This window comes from Gambusia affinis, linkage group LG21 (assembly GCF_019740435.1).
Source record: "Gambusia affinis linkage group LG21, SWU_Gaff_1.0, whole genome shotgun sequence".
NCBI classification, from domain to species: Eukaryota; Metazoa; Chordata; class Actinopteri; order Cyprinodontiformes; family Poeciliidae; genus Gambusia; species Gambusia affinis.
In genome coordinates this window covers 8,892,501-8,916,350 of record NC_057888.1, presented here as the reverse complement: position 1 = coordinate 8,916,350, position 23,850 = coordinate 8,892,501, and the positions used below count along the sequence as shown (strand labels likewise).

Here is a 23,850-nt window from a genome sequence, read left to right as displayed (position 1 = left end):
AGAAAGAAAAGCTGCGTCCCTGAGGTTCTCAAACCAAACTCCTTCCTTTCCACAATGACAACTTGAGATCCTGTCCATGAACAGCAGAAGCCTCGGGGGCAAGAGGCAGTCCAACATGCACTAACAACAAGCTTGACTTTATGTTAAGAATGCCTTCACGGCTCTTGGTTAATTTATGCAAGGACGTTGAAAGTATGTCTTAGGGGGAAACGGTCTCCTTCAGAGCCACAAAACACAAGTGGATGTTAGAAGTATTTTATTTTTTTTTTGACATAGGCGTGCGGATTTGTTTTGCACCATTTGAGGTAAATCTTCAGAGTGTAAAATTATTTAAAAGTGTGACTCAAAGAATACAATGTGTGTACTTGTACTTAAGAATTTGAAGATGTTTAACTTATGTTTTGACTTTGTGAGACACTAAAAAAAAAAAAAAAAAAAATACAATTACAAAACATTTATAGGATTTTTCTCTCAGACCTCAAATTCACAGTTAAAAGGCATAAACACTTTTGCACCAAAAACACCTTCATCAAAATATGTGAAAAATTTAAGGTATAAATACTTTTGCAATGCACTGTAGGAATTGTAACATTCACATGAAAAGCATTCATCCACTGTTGTAAGTAACTCACTTGCTTTATTGTTTCATCTTTGGCATCTTTTGTTCCAGTTTCTCAATTCCACACTCCTTGCCATCTGTGTTTCCACATTTCTGCACCTTGAATGGAATAATAATAATAACAAAAAAAAGAAAACACACACAGTTAGTGCTTAAGAATTCATCACAACACATCAAAACACTCGTAGAGCCTCCCCCCAACCCCACACCTCCTTTGTGGGTAATGTGTTGGTCCATGTGCCATGTGCTCATGCTGTGCTGTTGCTCTCTGCTCTCTTTCCTGCACTCACTTCAGAGTGCACCGCATGTGTTTCATTACTGGTGAAATGCTTGGTGACGAAGCATGGTACAATTCTTCAAAAGGTATTTTAAAGAATCTATGCCTGCTTTTAAGATAACCTTTGAATTAAAAATTAGAAGAAAAAAAAAACACACAAACATAAAATGGTCTGAATTAATGACATTAAAATATGTGCATATCTAACTAAGCCCCATTTAGTTCTAGTGAAAAAAATAATCTGCGGCAACATGTTGGGTTTGTTCCTAAAACCCCGCCTGCTTGGAAAGCTGCAAACAGAAACGGAAGGAGGGAGGGGATGTGCAGAATTCATTTTAAGCCTATTTGCACTTGCTTAAATCTAGCATGTCAAGTCCTTGAGGTATTCTGAAAGAGAGTGAAAGCCAGCCTTTGTCTCAGTGCAGTGGCTCCTCACTGCTGAAAAGTAGAGCAAGCAGATTGCGTTTACCTTCCACTTCTTATAGCTTTTATCAATGGCCTACTCTCTTGATTTCCACCTCACACAAACAGATTTTGTCTTTGGCGGAAACAAAACCAAACAAAAGACAATAGTAATTATTAAAAAAAAAACAAAAAAAAAAAACCCCACACACAAAATTGATGCTTTTAAGTAAAGTAGGTTGAGCAAAAACAACAATTTCCTGGTATTCTATGAAAGTGGCATTTAGTTCAGCATGGGGGCACCGAACAGATGGTGGTCTGTCTAACTCACGCCAGGTGGAACAGGGATGGAACAGGTTGCACACACATATACACATATACTATCTCACAGGTCAGAGGAAGGTTACTAATACTCCAGTGAGCACCAGAGTCTTTTTATATGGAGAAGATGAAAGTGTAGGTCAAGCAAAGATGGTGTGAAATCCCTAAAAAACAAAACAAAGAACATAAACTTTATTTCATGCAGATAAAAAAAAATCTTACTCATCCATGCATCCAGAGTAACTTAAATGGTAAGTCCACTAACATTGGTTACTTGGATTGAGGTCATCTACTCATAAAATTTGTGTCACATTAAGCCTGATCAGATAGCGCTGCATGATAAAGATTTATCTTTCCAATGAACCCATCTATCATTGAAAAATAATAAAACCAAGAGAAAGTTTGGTTGAATCTTCAGCTTTACCTTGTCCTTTGGTCCAACATTGGAGATTATGAAAAAAATCCAGACCCTTTCCAAAGTTGATGTTCACACATAAACTGAACAGTGGGAGAGTTTCTGCTGGAGATGCTCTCCACTGGGAGTAGCATCTGTTTAAAGCACCAAGGGGACAAGGCTTAGTGCTAAAAATACACAGTAGAAATCATTTTTAGCTTTTCCCTTTACTTCACACCATAAGAGAATATGCGGCTCCCTGATTTCTCACTAGCTTTTAAATGTATTCTCAATGTCGAAGAGATTATGAAAGGTAGAGGTCAACAGATAGGCCTTATGATGCAGAAACTCTTAACCCTTCTCACCAGATTATGTTCACCTCACTGGTTTCCAAAGGTGAAAGGTGAAATTTTCTGACATTGTCTGACAGCTGCTTGATCTCGAAAATTTTGGAAAACAAAGTTTTAATGTAAAGGAATAAGTGTATCACACTGGCACTACAATGTTTCCCCTACACCACCAATTTTAGCTGCAATTTTAGGCACCGTACTATAGTTCACTATAGTACGGTGCACAGTCTCTGGTCTGCTCGCATCTACATATGCATTTCACCAAGACCTAGGTTTTAGAATTTTAGAATAAATAAGTATATCTCCTAAGTTAAACATTGAAAATCAGTGTCTCCTCTCTTTTTGCCATATTATACTTTCATTAAAATATAATGTGCCACATATCAGCAAGCAGTTAATTCAGTCAACACAGGAAAACCACTGCATCTAAAATTGAAATCTTAAAAACTGCTTGGGGTGTAAAAACATGTATTGTAATAGATTTATTGTCACTTTCTCTCCCTTGAATTATTTTCACCAACTCTTCCAGGGAAAATGTCCATTTAGCACACTTTGTGCCAGCATTTATTTAACAAATCACCTAAAGAAAAGCACAGAAACAGGAAAAAGGGAGGAGCAGCAATCTAGAAAATAATATATCAACTTACAGTAAAATGAATGAATAAATAATCAAAAACTCTTATGATTGTTTTAAACTCTATTGAAATATCATTCAACGTATGTTAACCAATCTACTAAAAAACTGACAAGGAAGACCAAATTATTATTATTATTATTATTATTATATTTTTTGGTAATTAATATTGAAATTCAGCAGCAGAACTGCAGTGTCAATTTCCCAGCAGATCCTACCTGAAGTCTAAATAATTTATCTGTGTTAAATTATTTAAAAAAAGAAAATGATTGACCTATCCAAAAAACAAAAGACTTGTAGGAAGGAAGTGGAACCAGAAAAATTGAGAGGAAATGAATAAATTGTCTCCACAAGAAAAAAAAATCCATTCTCCTACTTCAGAGGGATACAGAAATAGCTTTTTCTGTAGTCGTTGAATCTCTCAGAGTTAAATCAATGGACTAAGCGATACATAAAAGATGAGGCTGTGTTTGACCTGACCATGGAGGTGGAGGGAGGGGAAGTGAACTGCTGAGCCTGGACTGAAGGAGATGGCGATTTAGACTCTATCAGGGGATCCTTTGAAGTTTTGGCAGCTGAGGACGGGGTGTGGATCAGCCCGTTTGCCCCGCTGCATTATCCCTCCCCTCAAGTTTCAGCTATGCTCGCGTGGCGTCAGCAGCAGAACCAGCTGGCTGCCAGCCGGCCCAGCGTGAAGCATAATCTCCACTTTTGTGTAGCACAAGTCCATTATACAAAACCAAGATTCAAACTTCAGCAGCAATCATCACTGTGCTTTGTAATATTTTCACAGCAGTATAATTTCACACCTGACAGCAGCGGGCTTCCTGTTGCTGTTCATTTCTGGATGCAGGTAAAATTTGTGGAGCAAGAGCTTGTGACACTCAGATGTTATTTTGATTCCTTATCAGTAAGCAGGAACACCAAAGTGACGCAAAACAAAATCAAGATCAGTGAAGATACAAACTCTCACTGAAATTATGCCTGATTGAATAAAGGAGTAAGTAAATTGTGTACAAACAGCCTAAAGACCTATACGTTAAGAGGCTAAACTATCAACAATCATCACTGTGGAAGTGACAACTCTTTCGGATGTTTTCAGTGTCATGGAGGCATTTACGGGCTGCAGAAGCTTCTACAAAGGAACCGTATTTTCTACAAACTAGATGTCAACACATAACATTACAAACACATTACAGGAAAATTGCTCTGTTGCTTTTGAAAGGTCCAATTCTGTTTGTCATACAAGAGCATGGATCAACCTTTTAAAAATGTTCCCTCCTAAGTGGATATGCACAGACACCAAAATAGTAACGCTAGCAACACTTATATCTAACATAGAATGACGAACATGGTTTACACGTCAACATTACTATATCCTTTTTACATGCCTTTGATCCTAAAATAGTTATGATCATACGGAATCACAGCCACCCTGGTATGGTAACTGAAAATTAAAGAAGGATTGACCCATTGTTTTGTTGTCATTTTTTGTTTCCTAAGGGAAAAACTGAATCAACATAAATATGAATTGGCAGACATTTACAAAACTGGGGATCATATATTCACAGCTAAATTCATGATATGTCCAGCTGTAAATATAATGTTTTACATTTAGCTTTATCACCTCATAAAAAAATAATTTCAACCCAAGTGACTTAGTCTGTTCATATGCAATCTTTCCATTTGTACCATCAGTATAGCTCAAGTAAAAATCAACTATAGAACATCTTTCTAAAGCCTGAAAGGCAAATGTATTGGCAAGCAGAATGCATGGAAATAGCAATGATTGTGAGCTTTTAAAATCTCATCTTGCAACAGAAAAAAACAAAAAAAAGAAAAACAATCCGATTTAGTATACAACCAAATCTCTATGTGATTAAAGTAGTTCCAGATTTGGAGTAATAAAACAGCAGGTGATTAAACTAACAGACTCATCTGTCTGTCACAGTCTCAAGTTTTGTTTTTTTTTGTTTTTTTTTCTTTACTCCTGATGAAGCTCTGAGCTGCTGAAATGCACCTCTAGGCCAGTGGGTTACAATGAAACTTAAACACATATCTGTCCAGTCAGTCAAGATTATGTAAGGATGAGTGTTTGACTGTTTAATCTGTAGTGTTTGTCCAAGGACAATGAGAAGACTACAGTATTTGCAATTGAAATGCAGGGAATAATTTGGAGGGCAGAGGGGGGTTGATGGCACCCCACCTGGTTATTTAGACTTCCAAAGGGCACTTTTAATGAATTCACAGTGGTGCAATGTGAAAACCCTCACCCTGGTGACAGACACTCATTTATTAAAAAGCAGGTGTTAGGCTCTCCAGTGTGTTTATATGTACATTTATATAATGCTTATTCAGATATTGGTGAAGTGAATTCATGTCTGAGTATTTTCAGGAGAGGATAAAAATAATTCTTTGATGTTTTTCTTACTCTTTGAGGGTATCATCTCTCTTATCTTTGGATACAGGGGTTTTAGACAAGTGTTTTGTGGTGCAGCTGCAATGATATGACTGATAAACAAGGTCTCTGGTGAAAGACACTGCACACAATTGTTGTCAGGAGTGAAATAGCTTGATTCTAATACATTACACCAGGCTTTCATCCGTTGGATTCCGATCAAAGATTGCATCTGTCCAACAAACCCCACTTTTCTCAAAGTTTGGATTTAATCTGTGCATTTTATGCAACAAATCTAGTCTAACCCAGGATGTCATGGAAGAGACATCCTGGAAGAGATGTATCACATTAGGATAAAAGTCCAGATACTGTTTGCCAACTAATCTTCAGTGAGCAACCCAGCTTCAGATTCCACAGGTGGTAATGGGCTCCTTTTGAGTGTCCAGTTTACAATAGGAAAACTATCACAGCATCACAACAGAGAAAAGAGCCAAACACTTTGTAGAATTAATACATTAGGAGCCAATATGAGTTCATGAAGTCTGTAGCTTCATGTGTCATTTTAGAAAAATCTCACGATACAAAGTTTCCTAAAGACATTCCCCCTTGGTGCAAAATTTTACTATCAAGAAAAGCAGATACTGCAGCATCCAGAATGCCACTGATGAGTGAGCTAGATCATAATACCAATCCAGCCCTGACAGTGTTTTGCTTTACAGCGCTCTAAGGCTGCTGGCTTTTCCAGCATATAAATGGCTTGAACTGATCAGGACTCCATATTGACACATGGCTAGTCTTGAAATACTCAGATAAGCATTTGAGAGAAACGCTTTGACCCCTGTTATTGTCTGATAATTAAAAAGAAACAAGGTAAATCAGGAAACAATGCAGTTTACTTATATGTATAAATCTTTGATATAAATTCACCCCAGCATCAAAGATGGGTCACGCCAGTGATTTTGTGAAGTACTAGCCTTTCGGAAAGATCAAAATGCTAGTCCTCTAAAGAAAATATTCTTCTTTATGATGAGCTACTAAAACAGCTGTCTTACACTTGCATTGTTCCTGCAACAAATTAAAAATTTTTGACACCACTGTCAGTTTATGTTAGATCAGATTAAAAGTTACACTATTTTTTTTTTTTTACCTAAGGGCAGCAGTCAGTCAACTAAAATCTTGGAAGGGAGACTGAAAGCCTGTAGTGCCAATGCTGTGAAACGAGAAAATAGAAACATATGGCACATAATGCCTGACTGTGTGACTGTTACTGAGCCTGGGAATGAAATGAATACCAATGTGATATTTATGGAATCATAAAAGGCAACACAAGAAACATTCTACATTGTTCCGTTTCTCCAGACTGACTCAGTGGATGCTGACAGCTGAGAGTATACTCCCATTGTAGCTTCTGAGTGGATCTATGTAGATGTGTTCTCATTATCATTATTATTGTAACATTAGGTAGCTTATATGAAAGAAAATCTAATTTTCAATCCAAAGTATTGCAACCAGTGAAACTATATATCAGAAAATTTGCCTAATGCAATTTTCACATTATTTCACAAATCACAATGCTGAAAAAAAAATGATTTTCTTTTTTTTTTTTTTTTTTTTAACCACTAACCATGTAATTTTGTTACTTGCTTTATATCAGGCATTTTGGAGTAAGAAATAAACCATTAGATCACAAATCAGCAGGAAAAATAAGTTACTCACTGACTTATTAAAAATGCCACAAAAATAACAATAAACTGCCAAGAACAGCACACCTTGAACATGAGCAAAATGCACAACTGGCTGAGATCTGCAGCTTCAATACCCGAATGCCTGCTAGAATTTTGAAGATTAACAATAGAAAAAAAATTAAAAATCTATAACCTTCAAACTGACCAGCGGGTTGACATTGTTAATGTAGCTGAAAAAATAGTAAGACTAATATACCTCCTGAAGCAGAAACAACTTTTACGTTGCAAGGTGTTGCAAATGGAATAGATACTTGTCAGAAGGGATGTAAAGAACCACTGAGTATTGTTGACATGCTTTCTTACCCACTTTCGATTGTTCAGCGTCTATAACAACAGATTTAATGTGCATACTCTGCATAATTCACTGTATGTTGTGAATTATTGAAAAACTGACTATGTAACCAGCAATTGTTTTGTTCTGACTCACTGGTTCACCAAGGAACAATTAAAAAATAAATAATAAAAAAAGATGCACATGTGCATAAGACAATGAAACTAAAAGACAAAGTCCAATAAAAATGGAGCTAGTCAAGAGAAAGACTGGGTGCCCTCAATCTGAACAACAAGGGCAACAAATTTCCACTTTGTGACATGTCAAATACACAGAAAATCTTAACAGAAGGAATAACGATTTAAACTTTGAGTTATCCATCCTGAGCTTAATTTCTGAAGGGCAAAAACAGATGGTGCATTTGCCTCTCATCTCCACATGTACCCCGATTTAAAATTCTTTCTCATGCATAGCTGGACTTTCTTCCCATCTTTACTTTCTTGCCTCTAGAGGAGAACTCGTTTGATCTTTTCTTTCTAACTTCATTGCCCTCAACTGCCCAGAAAGGGTTTGTGTAACCACAAGCCAACTTTTCAGAACCTGTTGGACAGTAGTGTTATTATAATACAACACACACAAACACACGCACACACGCATGCACACCCCCACAAAAAGGAGTAGAAGAGTGTGTGCCTTGCTGCAGCAGATCAAGCAATAGTCAGCACTAGTGATTTCATGCAAATTTTAAAAGTTGCCCTAGGCTGTAAATGATTGGCATTAGCTGTTGGAAAGGGGGGCATGTAAATAGCAGTGGAAGAGAAGGGTGTGCTCAGTGATTAAGTGGAAACACAAACTGGGGACTCTAATCACAGCAAATCAATGTGGACTAATCCCGTACCAATTAAGAAACTGTGACTGAATGCCCCGGACATAATTCAATTTATTTTTGAGCTCCTGGTGTGAATAGATTGATTGAAACCTCTGGATGCAGGCCAGCTCAATAAAAGAAGCAAAGCCCCCCCCCCCCTCCTGCAGACAAATCTGATGGTATTTAGGCTTATTCTGACAGCGGGTCAGACGTCAAGTGTTTATCTCTTGTCCATAGCTCAATGCTCAGCAGCCTTCTGATAAGATGAAAAATAAAATTTTTACAGTGGAAAAAGGGAAGCATAAGCACGAATAAGATCATGGCAAAGTGATGACATTTTTCCTCAGCCTGATTAGCCTCTTTTGTCAGGTTCTCTTTTATCTGTCTGTGGTGTCTTCTCTCTTTCTTCCTTTCTCAACCAAACCCTTTTACTGATCATTAAAAAAATCTGTGCACAGATGCATTTACTGTTTCTCTGTCATGGGTAGACCATCAAAAGATGAATTATATTTCTGACAGAGAGATGCAAACAAAGCTCAGGATGGAGTCTTTGCCTAGAACTACAGACTGAAAGGAGAAGGAGGCAACAAAGAGAGACACATTTGTTGAAATAAACTACTTGGTTCTAAATATCTTCCAACAATATGTGGTCATGGAAATTTCTTCTGGCCATGGATTACAAATCACAATATCGGCTAAGTTTAAATCAGTTATTTCAAGTTCATAGTCTTTGTTATTTTTTTAACCAAGACTGAAGGCATTGTTTAAAAAAATACTTTTCCAAGTATTTCTTTAAACAAAATATTCAAGACACGAAATTCAACTGCTTCAGTACATTACACACTGATAAAAAAAAAAAAAAATCATTGTCTTCCTATCCGATTTTTCAATGTACAACAGATCCAAAAAAGTCTTGGTTAACAGTGATGCATCTAAAATATTTTCTTCTAGATATTACATGATCTTCTGGATTGACTGGTATAATGGTACAGTGGCTCTAATCTTACTTGGCAAATGCTTTTCTGTAATTTAGCAAATCCAGTCAATGCAAATCACATGTGGGGTTCCTCATGGCTCCATTCTAAGGCCACATATTTTGGTGGGGGGAGGGGAAACTGATACATAGAATATTCTTCGAGTGAAGTGCCTATTCTCAGAAACACAATGTACTTTTCGACGAATACAGAACAGCTCTTCAAATAAACAAAATAAAGACATTTTATTGCAAGCCTTATTCAAACATCAATTACATGAAGGACTTTCACAACAGGTCACTTCAGAGTACATCCAAAAATAAATGTGGTTCTCAGAGATGTACACCACCGGGCTCCGTAGAAAAGCTTGTTCTGAAAATTTTACTGACTGAGATATTACTGATTAACAGCATAAAATACTCCACAAGGAAAGATTTCTTCCAGATTTTTTTGCTTTGAAACACTCATTTGCTTATTTTAGTAGGAGGATGTCCACAAAGACAGTAAGAGGATACCTCAAATTGTGAGTGTTAAACTTAGAAAAATAGTCAAATCGAAGAGGGGAGTGTTAGAGTGGCAATCATGGCCTGCATGCAATTTGGCCGAGATTAGAATAGAGAGTGTGATAACTTGCGTTAAGACTGCCTTAATCTGATAGACCTGCGGGTTTGAGTCAACTTCATATTAATGATTTTTTGTAGGATACTAGTGTGGACTACAATTTGCACCACGAAAAATCTAGAAAATATTTTTTATATAGGTAGTCCTACATGTGAGGCAAACAACGTTATCTGCTTCACACACAAAAGGAAATGGCTGATATGTAAATTCCACCAACAGATATAAAGCTGTCTTACTGCTCCCACTAGCATTCCCACAGCTCTTTCAGTTAGGACCCCCAGGCCTGCCCTTCCTCTTTCACAGACAGAATACAACCCAAAAAAGGTGCACATCAGCAATATTTTTTCCGTTGCTTAGACAGAATGCTGAAGAAGGGTTACAATGCTGGTATGAGCACAGAAATAGCTTTGCTCTGTAACGGGAAGGGAGCAATGATAAATCTGTCCAAGTCTGAAGGGCTTACTTTAGTATCTGTTGTGTCAGAAGCAACTGAATCCGACTAAAGTTAAAAAAAATAATAACGTATGAACCAGAGATGCACTTTGCAAAAAGAAAGACTCCAGACTTGACTTGGGTCTTCATCTCACCAAATCTGTGTGAAAGGCTGCTAAGTGAGGATTATTTAAGCAAATTATTATAATTGTCCACTCCACGTTACTGGAGTCTATACAAACGACTGGTTGTCATGGTAATTTTCTGCAAAGTATGTTCTTACTGTTTCTTCTTGGTAAATAGAGAAAAAGGCAGCTGCCAAGCTCACCTTTTTTTCATATAATGCTACCACTAAGTCTGCATTTACATTAAGAAAGCCACAGATTCCCAGCTCTGGAAGAAATGTAAATATTTAAATAGCTGTTTAAATTATTAAAGGAGGGAATTTGTCGACTATGATGTATACAGGTTTCTCACCTGACTGTTTGTGCTTGTTGTGCATTATAATATTGACATGGATATCCCTGAGACTAAACCCTTCATTAAACAACTTTGGGTCACTTCAAAACAAAATCAATTTAAGGTTCCTCTCACGATGATTTTTCAGTGTCGGAATGCTGAAAAAGTGTTCCTCCTACACTCTTCCCCCCTTTTCCTTTTTTTGTAAAAAAAAAAAAAAAAAAAAGTTAAAAGAAGAAAAAAAAGCAGAATATCATTTCCGTCATTTCCAAAATGATATGATGGAAATTTCACTTCCATCATTCCACAGCACATATACTTTTTTTTTAATTGAAAGGTCTCGTAAACAAAAAAAGTTTTAAATGTTTATTTGTTAAATTACGCTTGAGGTTACATCCTGGACAGGTCGGCACAGGACAAACTGTGCAGACACACACCAATGGCTTCAAGACAATGGTATGAATTCATAACCGACCGTTATAACTAGATGTTATGTACCTTAAGTGAGAATGTTATTTTCAAACATTTGCATACCTGATACATCAATTTCAGGACTATATGCACAAATGTTTACTTTGAATATGCATCTTTTCAGTCTGAAAGGGAATTTTCCAGCTCTTTTGAATACACTCTCTGGCAGAAGGAACAACATGTCAATTTCTTAGCTACAGTTCTTAATTCTCAATCCAAGGATAAGGGCAACATGCAGAACCCATCACTACCCACATTTAACCCAGACTGAAAGAGAAAATTGTGTTTCACGGAGCAATAAATATGGATCTGAAAGAGCATAAACTGTCACTTGAGTAGGTTACTGTAAGACAGATGAGTTGCGCAGCTTGGGTGGGTTTTTCACACACTTACTCTAAATGCTTTATTTTGGTTTTTATGTATTGGATATACCCAAACTCACTACATAATTGATCTCTCATGATTGAAAATGAGCTAATTGAAACAGCTCTGACAGGCCTTCACTGTACAACTAAGTTCAACAAAATGCTCCCCATTCCTTTTTCTTGTATAGATAATTCAGTTACATTTTAATTATTTAAAATTGATGTTAGTTTTCTTCAAATTTAGGCAGTGACAAAATGTTAGAATCCAAAAGGTTTAGGAAGTACAAGGAACCTTGTGCCTCGTCAATCTTCGTTTAGAGTGACAAGTAAAGACATTTAAGGAGCTCAGAAAGTCTCAATTCCTGCTATTTTCAGACATCTCTATAAAACCCATAGAGGCACTGCTTGAAACCCTTAAATCTCAGTTTTCTCTTTGAGAATTTTTATGTGGCTCATGAGTGAGAAACAGCTACCGTACAGTGTTTGAAAGATATAACTAGCATGTCTGCCAACAAATCAAACCTGCTGTATATAAGCATTGATTTATATACAAAAAATTTATGAAACCAGGGTGAGACAAAAACACAAATTAAAGAAAAACACAAATATAAGATGAGATAAATTAAGATTAAGCTGTTATGTACTTTTGTATTGGCATTTGTAAAAACAAACACTTTTCTGATTTATATGATGATTAAATGTAGCAAAATAAACCTATGATTTTGAAGTAATTATTAAGCTGTTATGTACTTTTGTATTGGCATTTGTAAAAACAAACACTTTTCTGATTTATATGATGATTAAATGTAGCAAAATAAACCTATGATTTTGAAGTAATTCTACCGATGTTACCCTGATGTTGAAGATTTGGTCCAGGAAGGGTACACCCAACTTTTAGGAACAAGTTTTTATTTCGCAAGTAGTAGTTTTTCTGAAATTTTCCAGAGCATGGAAATATTTTTCATTATTAAACAAAAGGTTTTAATAGAGCTATACTAAATATATATGTATATATATATATATATATATATATATATATATATATATATATATATATATATATATATATATATATATATATATATATATATACACACATTACCAAATACCAAATGTTATATAAAGAAGTTGTGTGTTAAAATCATGTGTTGGCCACAATACTGTATTTCATATTTAATGTGCATTGACATTTTTTGTGAACTGTTGTTTTGAAAGAAGATTTTCTTGGGATCTTTCTGCCTTTTCTCCACATTTATGTGAAGATTCTGAACAGGGTTCTGTTCAGGTACTCCAGCTTCCTCCTACAGTTCAAAAACATGCACATTAGCCTAATTTGACTCTCTAAATTACCCAGATATAAGTATATAAATGCGTTATTGTTTGTCCTCTGTGTCTCTATTACTCTGTGATGGGCTGGCAAACTATTCAAAGTGTGAAACCGTCTCTTGCTGAATGGATGACCACAAATTCCAGATACAACAGTTGTGATGTGCACAGTTAAATTTAAAATTATCCAGTAAACACCATCATAAAAAATGTTCTGACCTGTTTTTTATATTACGTTTTAAAGGATTATATTGTTGTTTAAGAAAAACTCTTTATTCAGGTAAACAGATTCATTTATAATTAACAACAAAATAATGTACATGACATTTAATGCATAAAAAAAAAAACCTCTCAAATGGAAAATAATTAAAAGCTCAAGATAACGAAACCGAATCAAAAATATATGGTGACGTATATCACCAGATTGAAAAACCTAAAGACAGACCATTGTGTAGAATATATAAAAGCCAGGAGGCAGGTAATCTCTCCATTCATCTTGTTGACGCCTACAAGCTATGCAAGACAATCCCAAGAAGTAGACGGTACATGGTCATTAAATCTGTGCGTACACAATACGTGCAGCCTCCTATGAAATCACTACACTGTGTGTAACTAGCTGTCTGAGTTACGACATTAATGCAGCAGAGTGTGATATTCATGCAAGAAGAGGGCTTGATTATTAGAAAAAACAAGGTTGAAATCTGCTTACCAGACAAGTCCATGTTTAAGTGTCTATGTGGGAATATCTCTGGGACATAAGAAACTAGTTTCCATGCAAAACTAAATCAGGCTTATGATAATAAATTCAAGGAATGACATGCATGTAAAACAGGATTTTAATAGCAACATAAATGCAAAAAAAGAAAAGAAAAAAAAGTGACAGTCGAGGATTACAGTGTAAACATTACAGCACACAACATATGTTTTAATATGTTGGAGGGGCTTTACTTTGAAAGAAATCCAAATGCAAAGCTGGATCAGGCATTTTATTATCTAGAAAACATGCGTTTTCCCTCAGAAAGGCTCTCCACGCTGGTCGTTGAGGAGTCTTGATCTCTCCCTCTCCTAATCTAAAGTGAAGGTAGTAGGGATATCAGATGGGAATTTAAGGGGATTACACAAGCTGAACAAAATAAGGCTTAGTCAGAAAACTAGAAGATCTGCTGCGTGTACAAGGACATGTAGCACACAAGAAATTCCCGTGTGAGAAAAGTAAATGAATCATATTTTCTGCAAAGTGGAATATGTGTAATACAAGCTCTTGGCACTGTTCTACTTTGACACCGCAGAGGAGGGCTGATGTGATTTTAGAGGAACTTGACTATAAATTCTGGCACCCAACATGGATAATCTTTAATAGAAAAAATAAAAAGAGTAAAGTAGTGAGTTGACTGTTTGTATTATTGATCATCTACTGTAAGAGTTGAAGCATCAGAAAAGAAAAACATCCATCCATCCATCCATCCATCTATTTTCTGTTCAACCTTGTCCCTTAGTGGGGTCGGGAGGGTTGCTAGTGTCTATCTCCAGCTACGTTCCGGGCGAGAGGCGGGGTTCACCCTGGACAGGTCGCCAGTCTGTCGCAGGGCAACAGAGACAAATAGGACACACAACCATTCACACACACACTCACACCTAGGGAGAATTTGGAGAGACCAATTAACCTGACATGTTTTTGGACTGTGGGAGGAAGCCGGAGAACCCGGAGACAACCCATGCATGCACAGGGAGAACATGCAAACTCCATGTATAAAGATCCCCGGCCGGGAATCGAACCCAGGACTTTCTTGCTGCAAGGCAACAGCTCTACCAACTGCGCCACTGTACAGCCCTCGGAAAACATACACTGGATAAAAAAAAAAAACAACAAGAATAACCCTATGTGAGATATTATAATATTTTAATTTAATCAAAACAGATAAATCAATAGTTCTTTGCCAAGATTCACTACAGATTTGGGCAATTCCCAAGTAATTTTTTATATTTTATTACGGACATGTGGAATATATTTAGTCTTTTGTCTGTCCACATGAACTCCTCCTCCCACTGAACCCTCGGAAAATCTCAACCTCCTGGTATCTAGGTAATATCCATCCGTCCATCCATTTTCTATCCATCCTTTGTCCCTAATGGGGTCGGGAGGGTTGCTGGTGGCTATCCCCAGCTAACGTTCCGGGCGAGAGGCGGGGTGCACCCTGGACAGGTCGCCAGTCTGTCGCAGGGCTCTAGGTAATATGTTGAGTGATAAACTTTCCTTTCTCCTCCACAACTTTATTCCATCTCTTATGAATTATCAGCACCAGATAAACTACTCAGGCAGCCCACTACCTACATTTGGGTTTCTTGGCTACCATGACATTTTCCAGTGATTTTTAATGAGCAACAGTTTACCAGCGTGGTTGTTGCAGCCTACAAGAAGGCATGACCTCAAGTTTGATCCTGGCGTTTCTACAGTTTGTTTTGTCAAAATTACAAATCAGACTCAAATATTCTGTTACTCTGAGAAGTGTGGTGAGGAAAGAAACATAAGTAAATCTTGGCTGTACAGCAAACAAAGCTGGTCGATTAAGCCTGATGCAACACAGCATATTTCAAAGATAACAGCCTTCCCCATCAGTACTCCTGCTACATCCAGCAGTCCACCCATATACTGGTTAAACCCCACCTTCTCAATTTACATTGGCCAATCACCTCAACCTTCTAGAGTGGAGAAATGGAAATAAAATTGACTCTCATACACAGCGTAAACACTAACAAATATTTATCAATAACAAAATATCAGGCAAAATTCTGTGTGCAAATGCACAATTTACAAGTCATTTTATTATTTTCATTACTTTAAGCTTTAACTAATCAAACTCCAGATCTTATTATTGCACTGTCCATAAAACTGTTGGGTTTGAGGCTGGTCTCTTCTTTAGCAGGGATCTAATATGGCTGCTGCGAAAAAACACACCCACAAGGTAGCAAACATTTTATCAGAACATACACAGAATGTTCATTTTCACACTCTAGAGTTAAAAGGAAGGTTGGAGAAAAACATATTGCTTCTTATATGCATTCCAGAAGAATCCATTTGTTGTTCTTAAGCCATGTTCTAGCTAATTTGACGGTATGCTGAGGGTCATTGTCTATTTGCACTCTAAGTTTGTTGCTGGTGACCAGAGATAGTGCTTTGGTATTTCCAAGTGGGTTCTTGCTTCCTGGTGTCATCTAATATGTGAAGTGTATCAGTCCTTACTGCAGGAAAATACCCACAAAATACCCTCTTACTTCAAACTTGGAGCAGTGGTTTCATGTTTCTTCCAAATACCAACAATTTTGCTTTATCTGACAATTCGCCAAGAAAGTGTTCTTGTTGACGTTTGACTTAATTGTTCTTTACGTATTTTAAAAGATATGAACATGATTTGAACATTGCCACCTCTCCAAAAGCATTTAAAAACTGTATTTTGACTTTTTATATTGCTTTTGGAGTCCACACCTCCAGCAATTATTGGGCAAGAGGCAGACTACAGTCTGAACAGATCACCACTCCATCACAGAGCAACAAAGGACAAACAACCATGCACAAACTCACTCACTCACACCTCAGGGCAATTTAGATCAATTGACCTAATCAATTGACCTAAAAACCACAATTTTTGAGAGTGGGAGGAAACTGAAGACTTAGAGAGAATCTATGCATGCACAAGGTGAACATGCACGTTCCATGCACAGAGACCCCAGGTAGGAATTTGAATCCAGGACCTTCTTGCTGTAAGGAAACAATTACTTTGACTGTATAACACTGTACATTTACAATAAAGACTCTACTTATTAATGATGAAAGAAGTAACTAAGCAACAACAGGCTGCCAGAGCTGATAGAATAAAAGCTCTAAAAAGGAGACCTAGAAATACTGTTAAGAATAAATTCTATGTGGTTTGTTGTTCTTAAAGAAGATAAAAACTAAAAGCATAGTGCTACATGATATTAGAAAACAGGCATTGCTATCTTGCTAAATATTGCCACGATAATACCAGATGTGATTAAGCCATATTTTCCCCTTCTCATCATTTTCCATCAACATAATTTATCCACCACTCTCTGTGACCTTAACAATTTGGCCTCTGACCAAATCTGTTTGCATGTAGAAACATAATACATATCACTTGAAATAATACATCCAATCAAATATTGCTTCCAAGCACTAAAAACAAAAAGAGAAGTAAAGACAGGTATGATAGTGGTAGTTTTATCTATTTAGCAGTTCTAATTTGCAGCCATGTACAGAGAAGGCAAAGAAACATAATCTAAATCCACTGTTGACATTTTTCAGCTACCATCCACAGAAACAGCATCCAGTGATGATTTAAGGCTAAATCTTTATGTAAAATAAGTAGGCTTAGACATAAAGCCCCCAATGGCAAGAACAGGAAGTTCTTAAGAAGAAGAGAGTCATAAGATACTGGCATGTACTTGTAAACCGATAAACTGACGGCAGCAGCATTAAACTTAAAGCTTTATTAGTCAATCTTTTAAATGTAATCCATTGGAAAATATTGAATTATTACATAGAATGAAAATGAAACATTTTAAACCACCACATTTGATTTTAATACGATTTAGTGGATAAAACTCAAAAACATTCACCCTCCACTGAGAATGCATTGAGTTAATTATTCATGCTGACATCTGGCTCAGGCAATATGAGAATGTCTGACACATTAGTATGGTCTTATTGAGCCTTCAAAGAAATCAATAAACACACATTGACTCTTTGATAATTGTATTGCTCTGGGCAGACTTTAGCAGACACCATTTTTAAAAAGAAATTTATTCTAACAACTACAGTGTCTGTGTTTTGTTTAATGTCTTCCTAACTTACAGACATCCAACCAGTGTCATAATTTGCTTTGAAAACATCCCACCAGTTTACTGTCAGGGGAATAAAACTGCCACAAATTGTGGTTGGCATCGCGTGAAAGCTTAATTAGAATGTCTGAAAGCATGGTGTAATTTTAACAGGGTCTGCTCCAAGAAATTATTGCGTGGCTTGAGACCAAATAAAATGTTCTTTTTTGTTTGTTTGTTTGTTTCCTCCATTAAAAGGTTTTGTCCTGAAAATTAAATCAAATTATCTGGTGTCTGAATGCAGGAGAGATTTCAAACATGCAACATCAAAATTATAAGCTGGCAACTTCACTAAAAATTATGAAGCAACAAAGCTTATGGCTGAGAGAAACCTACAATGATATATTAGACAAGTTAATTCCTGCATTTAGTTAATGTGATCACGCTCTAGCAGTGTGTCAAAAATGATCCAATATTGGAGTTTTCAACTTTTATGCAACCTGCATGCAAAGCACAAAAATTATTGTCATTAAAATAGAATCCTTCTCATTACAAAATATGCACATATGCTGCAGCACATCCATAAATGTGTGTGTGTGCGGGTGGCTGTGAGTTTGTGTGTGTGTGTGTGTGTGTGTGTGTCTACAAAAATGATATGCATCTCCCTCTCTTCCATAAAGCTCCACCCTCTGACACGCCGAATCATTATGACAGTGACTGCTCATCCCTGAGGCTGCCTCATCGTCAAAGCTGGCCCAGATTCCATCAGATTATAGAAATGACATCACTGAGTGAGTTATTGTATTGTGCTCCTGCATGCAAAGGCTATGATGCATTCTTTCGACGCTGTGCTACGACACAAAATACTTGCACATTTCCAACCATTTCAAAAGTACAAATATCATAGACTGAGCATGTGTTTACACTCAGATCAAAACAGTTTCTAAGCATTAACATTAACTCATAATTTCTACATAATTTATTTAGAAGAAAAATGCATAAAATTGAACTATATCTTGCTTTTGTAAAACTAAAGTCGTGACAAAAAAAGTAAGTTTATTTTGATTTGCCAAACCTAAAACCAAATTAGAACCTTTGGTTTTAAGAAATGAAAATGTTATTGTTCTTCCTGATATATAAAAAAAATGCAGCTTTAATTCTGCTTAAATAGAGTTGTGGTCTTAAAGGAAAGAAGACTTGAACCTTCTTTCAGTTTTACAAATCAGACCATAAAAAGAAAACTTAAAAAAAAACATCATTGTGCATTTTTTTAAATCCAAACTCAAATGTACAAAAGCACAAATGATTCCTTTCAAACACAGTATGTGTTAAAAACCTAAGAACAATCCATGATGCAAGAGCTTGTAAAAGTTACAGTATTGTGAAGATATTTTGCTCCTTTCTATTTTTACAAACTTTCTTATTTACATTAAGCTCAGCTTTTATTTAAACTTTATGAAAGAATGACAAACTTCAAATAGTTTAGAATAGGCCTGTCTTTCAATATTTCAAAAAATGTGCTTCCTCTGACTAGCTCAACTCTTATCTGCTAAAAAAAAATATCCAATACTCATGGCTGATGTAACTTTGGTAAAATGTATGCTGGGAAAGTGGCATCATTAAAATCTTTTCCTACTTGGTTTCTTGAAGCCTGAGGAAAATGCCCCAGCTTGTCACAGCTACCAAAGCTGTTGGCCAGTGATGACCCTGACTAAGCCATGTTCTGCTGCATGTGCACTTGCTTCTCTCTCCCTCTCTCTCACTCTCTGGCAGAATCACCGAAGAGCTCTGCGTCTCTTCACAAATGCCTGTATTTCATGCTTTCAACACATACGCTTTTACCGTCAGTCTCTCTGGCAGCATGGAAAGCAGTTAGAGAAGACGAGGTACAAGACAAAAAACGACTTTCTGTCCTTAATATGTTTGTAACCGAATAGAAGGCTTGCCTACATTTCATTCACTGCATCTATTACATTTCACTGAAAGGGCAACAAAAAAGATAACTAATTTGTTTTACCTTCACAAACTATAATGGAGAGAAGCTTGTCCATATTTTGTACATATTTGTACATATGAGGGGGCAGACAACTTAAAAGATATTGGCTCAGTAAGGTTGTTTCCTTCTACGCATCCTGCAAACACGTTTACTGTATAATATGAGCCTCAATTTTTTGTTGCACAGCCGTTTTCATTAATCTAGAAATGTACATTTGCATTTGAAGATGGGTGCACGTGTGGATGTAAACGGTGCTCACCAGTACAGATAAGAAAGCATTGTCATATGCATGAAGAACTTAGCGCTGTCCATGGTGCTGAAATCATTGCTCACAGCTGCTAACTTTACTGGATGTTGTGAACATTCATTCATCTTCTGTTCCCTTTTTATACACACAAACAACTTAACGAAGTCATTTGGCTGCACTCTCCCAGTCCGCTGATTAAAATACAAATCCAAAACCACCTATTATGCACATCTAGATTATCTATACTAAAAAAGCTCAGTCAGAAAAGTGACCTGAAAAGTGGCAACTAAACCAGGAAATAAGCTGGCTAATTCCAGAACATCCACCCCACCACCCAGCCCACAGGGCCAAGCTGAAGCCTGACCTCCAGCTGTCTGTTCATTTTTGTGCTCAATTAGAAAGGAACGCTCCCTATGCATGCACTGGATCTCAGCAAATGTGACCTTTTCTCCCTGCTAATTCAATTACTAGAAAATCCAGATGAAGTTTCTTTGTCACAAATGGGCGAATGTGGATGTCAAGGGTAGAGGCAAGCCAATATCATCATGACTAATATGTTTCACCTGAAACTCATCTGCAGGTGGGAAGCTGGTAACAAAATGATATTAACCATTGTTAAATTTGTAAAACAGGGTTACTATGGTCCAACTAATATCAGCTGCAGCATTATAGTTAAAAAACAAGATTCAGACTGGAGGAGAAAAACGGACTATACTCATGTGAAAACATTGAGAACTTCCATTGTTAAATTTGTAAAACAGGGTTACTATGGTCCAACTAATATCAGCTGCAGCATTATAGTTAAAAAACAAGATTCAGACTGGAGGAGAAAAACGGACTATACTCATGTGAAAACATTGAGAACTTCCATTGAGAAACCTTGTTTTTTCTTTCCTACTTGAAATGACTGCAATTATTTTAAAATCATTTAGGGCAGTAATTACTTTGCAGTTTATTCTAAAATAATACGTGGCATTTATAAGTTTCCAGTTTATTTGGAGTGCTGAATTTTGAGCCATAAAAATCAAAAACCAATGTGCCCAACCCTGTTTTCTTCCAGTGAGTGAGATTTGACTAGCAGTGAATGATTGTGCATGACACATGTAACCCAAAACTGTTGCAACTTACTTATTATGGTATTTTATGTACTTTTTTTCAAGCCTATTTCTTGCAGCAGTAAGCAGAAGGAGGAAAAATTACCCTTTTTTCCAGTGTAAAAACATAACTCTACCTGCTTTGCTGCAAAAAGCAAAGACAAATAATAGAGAGGCAATCTGGATGATTGGCTCTGAAACGAGAACTCTGTACTTCAGGATCCATTCATGTCGATTATTAGAGCGAGAAGAGGGTATTTCCCTTTTATGTTCTCTCTCTTCTCCAGGCCCGTCACCTTGGTATCAGTCATGGTTTTGCGTAGTAACACCTTTCTGGAGCCATTTCTATCCTGCCTCTACCTATACTTCACTAGCATGTTTAATGGCCTCTTGTGATGTCGTATGACCTTCATCTTTTGTGAGCACAAACATAATTGGACAATTTATTCTCTCCACAAACGAGGAGATAATCTGGGTATTAATACAAACATAACATTTGGTATTTTGCCACTTGCTATAATGTAGGCCAAATACAGAGAATACCAGCTGGTAGACTCCACAAAAAAAATGGAAATATGCCTAGAAATGATTGAAAACAAAGCTTGTTTTTACTACTTATTTTTCAAAATGTAGTGTTTAGGTAAATATACTCAAAAAAAGAGAGAACTAAACCTACTTCTTTTAGAAGTTATTATATAATAATCAGGGATGCACCAATATCAACTATTTAACCAAGTATCAATATATATTCCCTGCACTTTCAACAACATAAAAACATGAACAGACCATTCACGTTGCTTCTCTGCTTCAAACGGCCCACAATCCTGCACTACATCACTGTGACTATCATCTGAGCAAACAAAATGCATACAAAAACAGTAACAACATATAACTGTGTGGAACAAATTGAAAATCGACAAACACTGGCAGACACCAAAGGTAATGCATATATATCATGCATTACTGTAACAATTTTTTTGTTGTTTTGATTTTTCTTATATATAAAAAAATTGTAAGTGGTGGAAAACTTAAGCATAATATGGAATAAATAATCTTTAAGTTTAGAAGAAGGATTTGAATAAAATCAATTACTGTGGTGGATATTATCACTTCTTCACATAGTCACACTGAAACCTAATATTAGCTGGCTAATTAGTTGGGCTCCATTAGTCCTCCTTTTCTCTACCTAAATGCTCTAGAATTGGAATTAGAACTGGAATTGGGAAACACTGCTCTAGAGTCTAGACGTTTCAGAACTCACAACTTTTAATAACTGGAGAAGGCCATGTCCTTCAGTTTTCAGCACATTTAAGATGTTTCTCCCAGAGCTATGAGAGTGACAGGTCAGCTGTTTTATTAAGCAGGGATGGAAGGACAGGTGAGGAGAAACTCTGCTCCAAACTCAACCCACTCCATTTTATTAATGGGACTTAAGACCTTTGGAACACTACCCTGAAAAATCGTACATTTTAAAACTGTGGTACGCCTTCAGGCTGGTAACCCACATACCAATTTATTATAGCCGAGGAAGCGGGGGAGAATATAAAATAATGCCAAACTTCAGAATTTTAACGTGCTAAAACATTTTGCAAGCTATGTCTCATATCTTCCACTTCACATTATACACTGCTTCGTGTTGGTCTATTAAATACATTTTCAATAAAATTTACTTACATGTGTGGTTGTAATGTGACAAAATGTGAATAAGGAACATTTTTGCCAGACAGTGGATAATGCTGCTCAAATTTTTATCTAGGTAGCTTTAGCATTTTTCATGTAAGATTTTTAAATACTGTCAGGAATGCTTTCAGATTCAGAATAGTTCTTCCATGGCCTGCAGCTTTTCTTTGACAGCAGCCAGAACTGTTTTCATAGTTTGGACCTGCTCTGTTTACTATAACCTGTCGATAACCTCACATGAATAGCTCCCTCAGAATATGACTGCATTTTCATGGCAGAATGTCAAAAGAATATCCAACTTATTAACTCTACAAATGGTAAACAGGGCCATGACCATGAGCTGCTGTCAAACCTGAGCCTCCAAATGAATCGGAACTGAAGAAAAACAACAAATGTAATAATTTCAAAGTTGGCTGCCATCGGTGTCACCAAATGAATTGCCACATTTGGTTCCTCACTTGTTTCTGTGCAAAAAAAAAAAAAAGAAAAGAAAAAAGGGCACTCATGCTGTGTGTATTCACACACTGACACACATGTCTGATCGCCATCTGTTGCACTGTAACCTCCCCAAGCTCACTTTCCCTTGCTGTTCCACTGGGACATCCTCACTAATGATTCCTTAACTTTATTACCACCTCAATGTGGCAGTTAGCAAGAGCCAAAACTAGATTTACATCTTGGTAATTAACAAAGCATTGCACACTCATCTGTGTGACAGTTCCGCTGATTCACCAGTCCATGACGTACATGTACAATGCTGACATCCACCTGCTCTCGAGTTACTCCAGTCATTATGTCCATCTGCCTCATACCCTTTTGTGTCTGATAATACAGGCGGAATAGTCACGGTGCAACATTTTACTGAAATATGTTTTAAAACTCAATTTCTTTTACAAACAGCTTTCTAGGGATCATGATGACCGATTAGTTAAATGCCAACAGAACTTTGTCACAACCTTCAAAATCAATATTTTCTCTAAGAACAAACTGACTCCAGTGTGGTCTGCCTCATTAAGAATCCAGTATGGAAATGCCTGTGTATATATAAAACAAGAAAGAATTGTATTTCT

At 36.6% G+C, this 23,850-nt stretch overlaps 1 protein-coding gene across 3 annotated transcripts in view; it reads right to left on the bottom strand.

Annotated features, from left to right (window-relative positions):
* The window catches only part of dlgap1b (discs, large (Drosophila) homolog-associated protein 1b), a 93,883-nt gene that overhangs the window by 59,579 nt on the left and 10,454 nt on the right, over window positions 1-23,850 (bottom strand). For all 3 annotated transcript variants that reach the window (XM_044104364.1, XM_044104362.1, XM_044104363.1), the window contains exon 2: window positions 633-718. The gene's annotated coding sequence lies outside the window, so the exon portion shown is untranslated. The remainder of the gene's footprint in view (window positions 1-632; window positions 719-23,850) is intronic.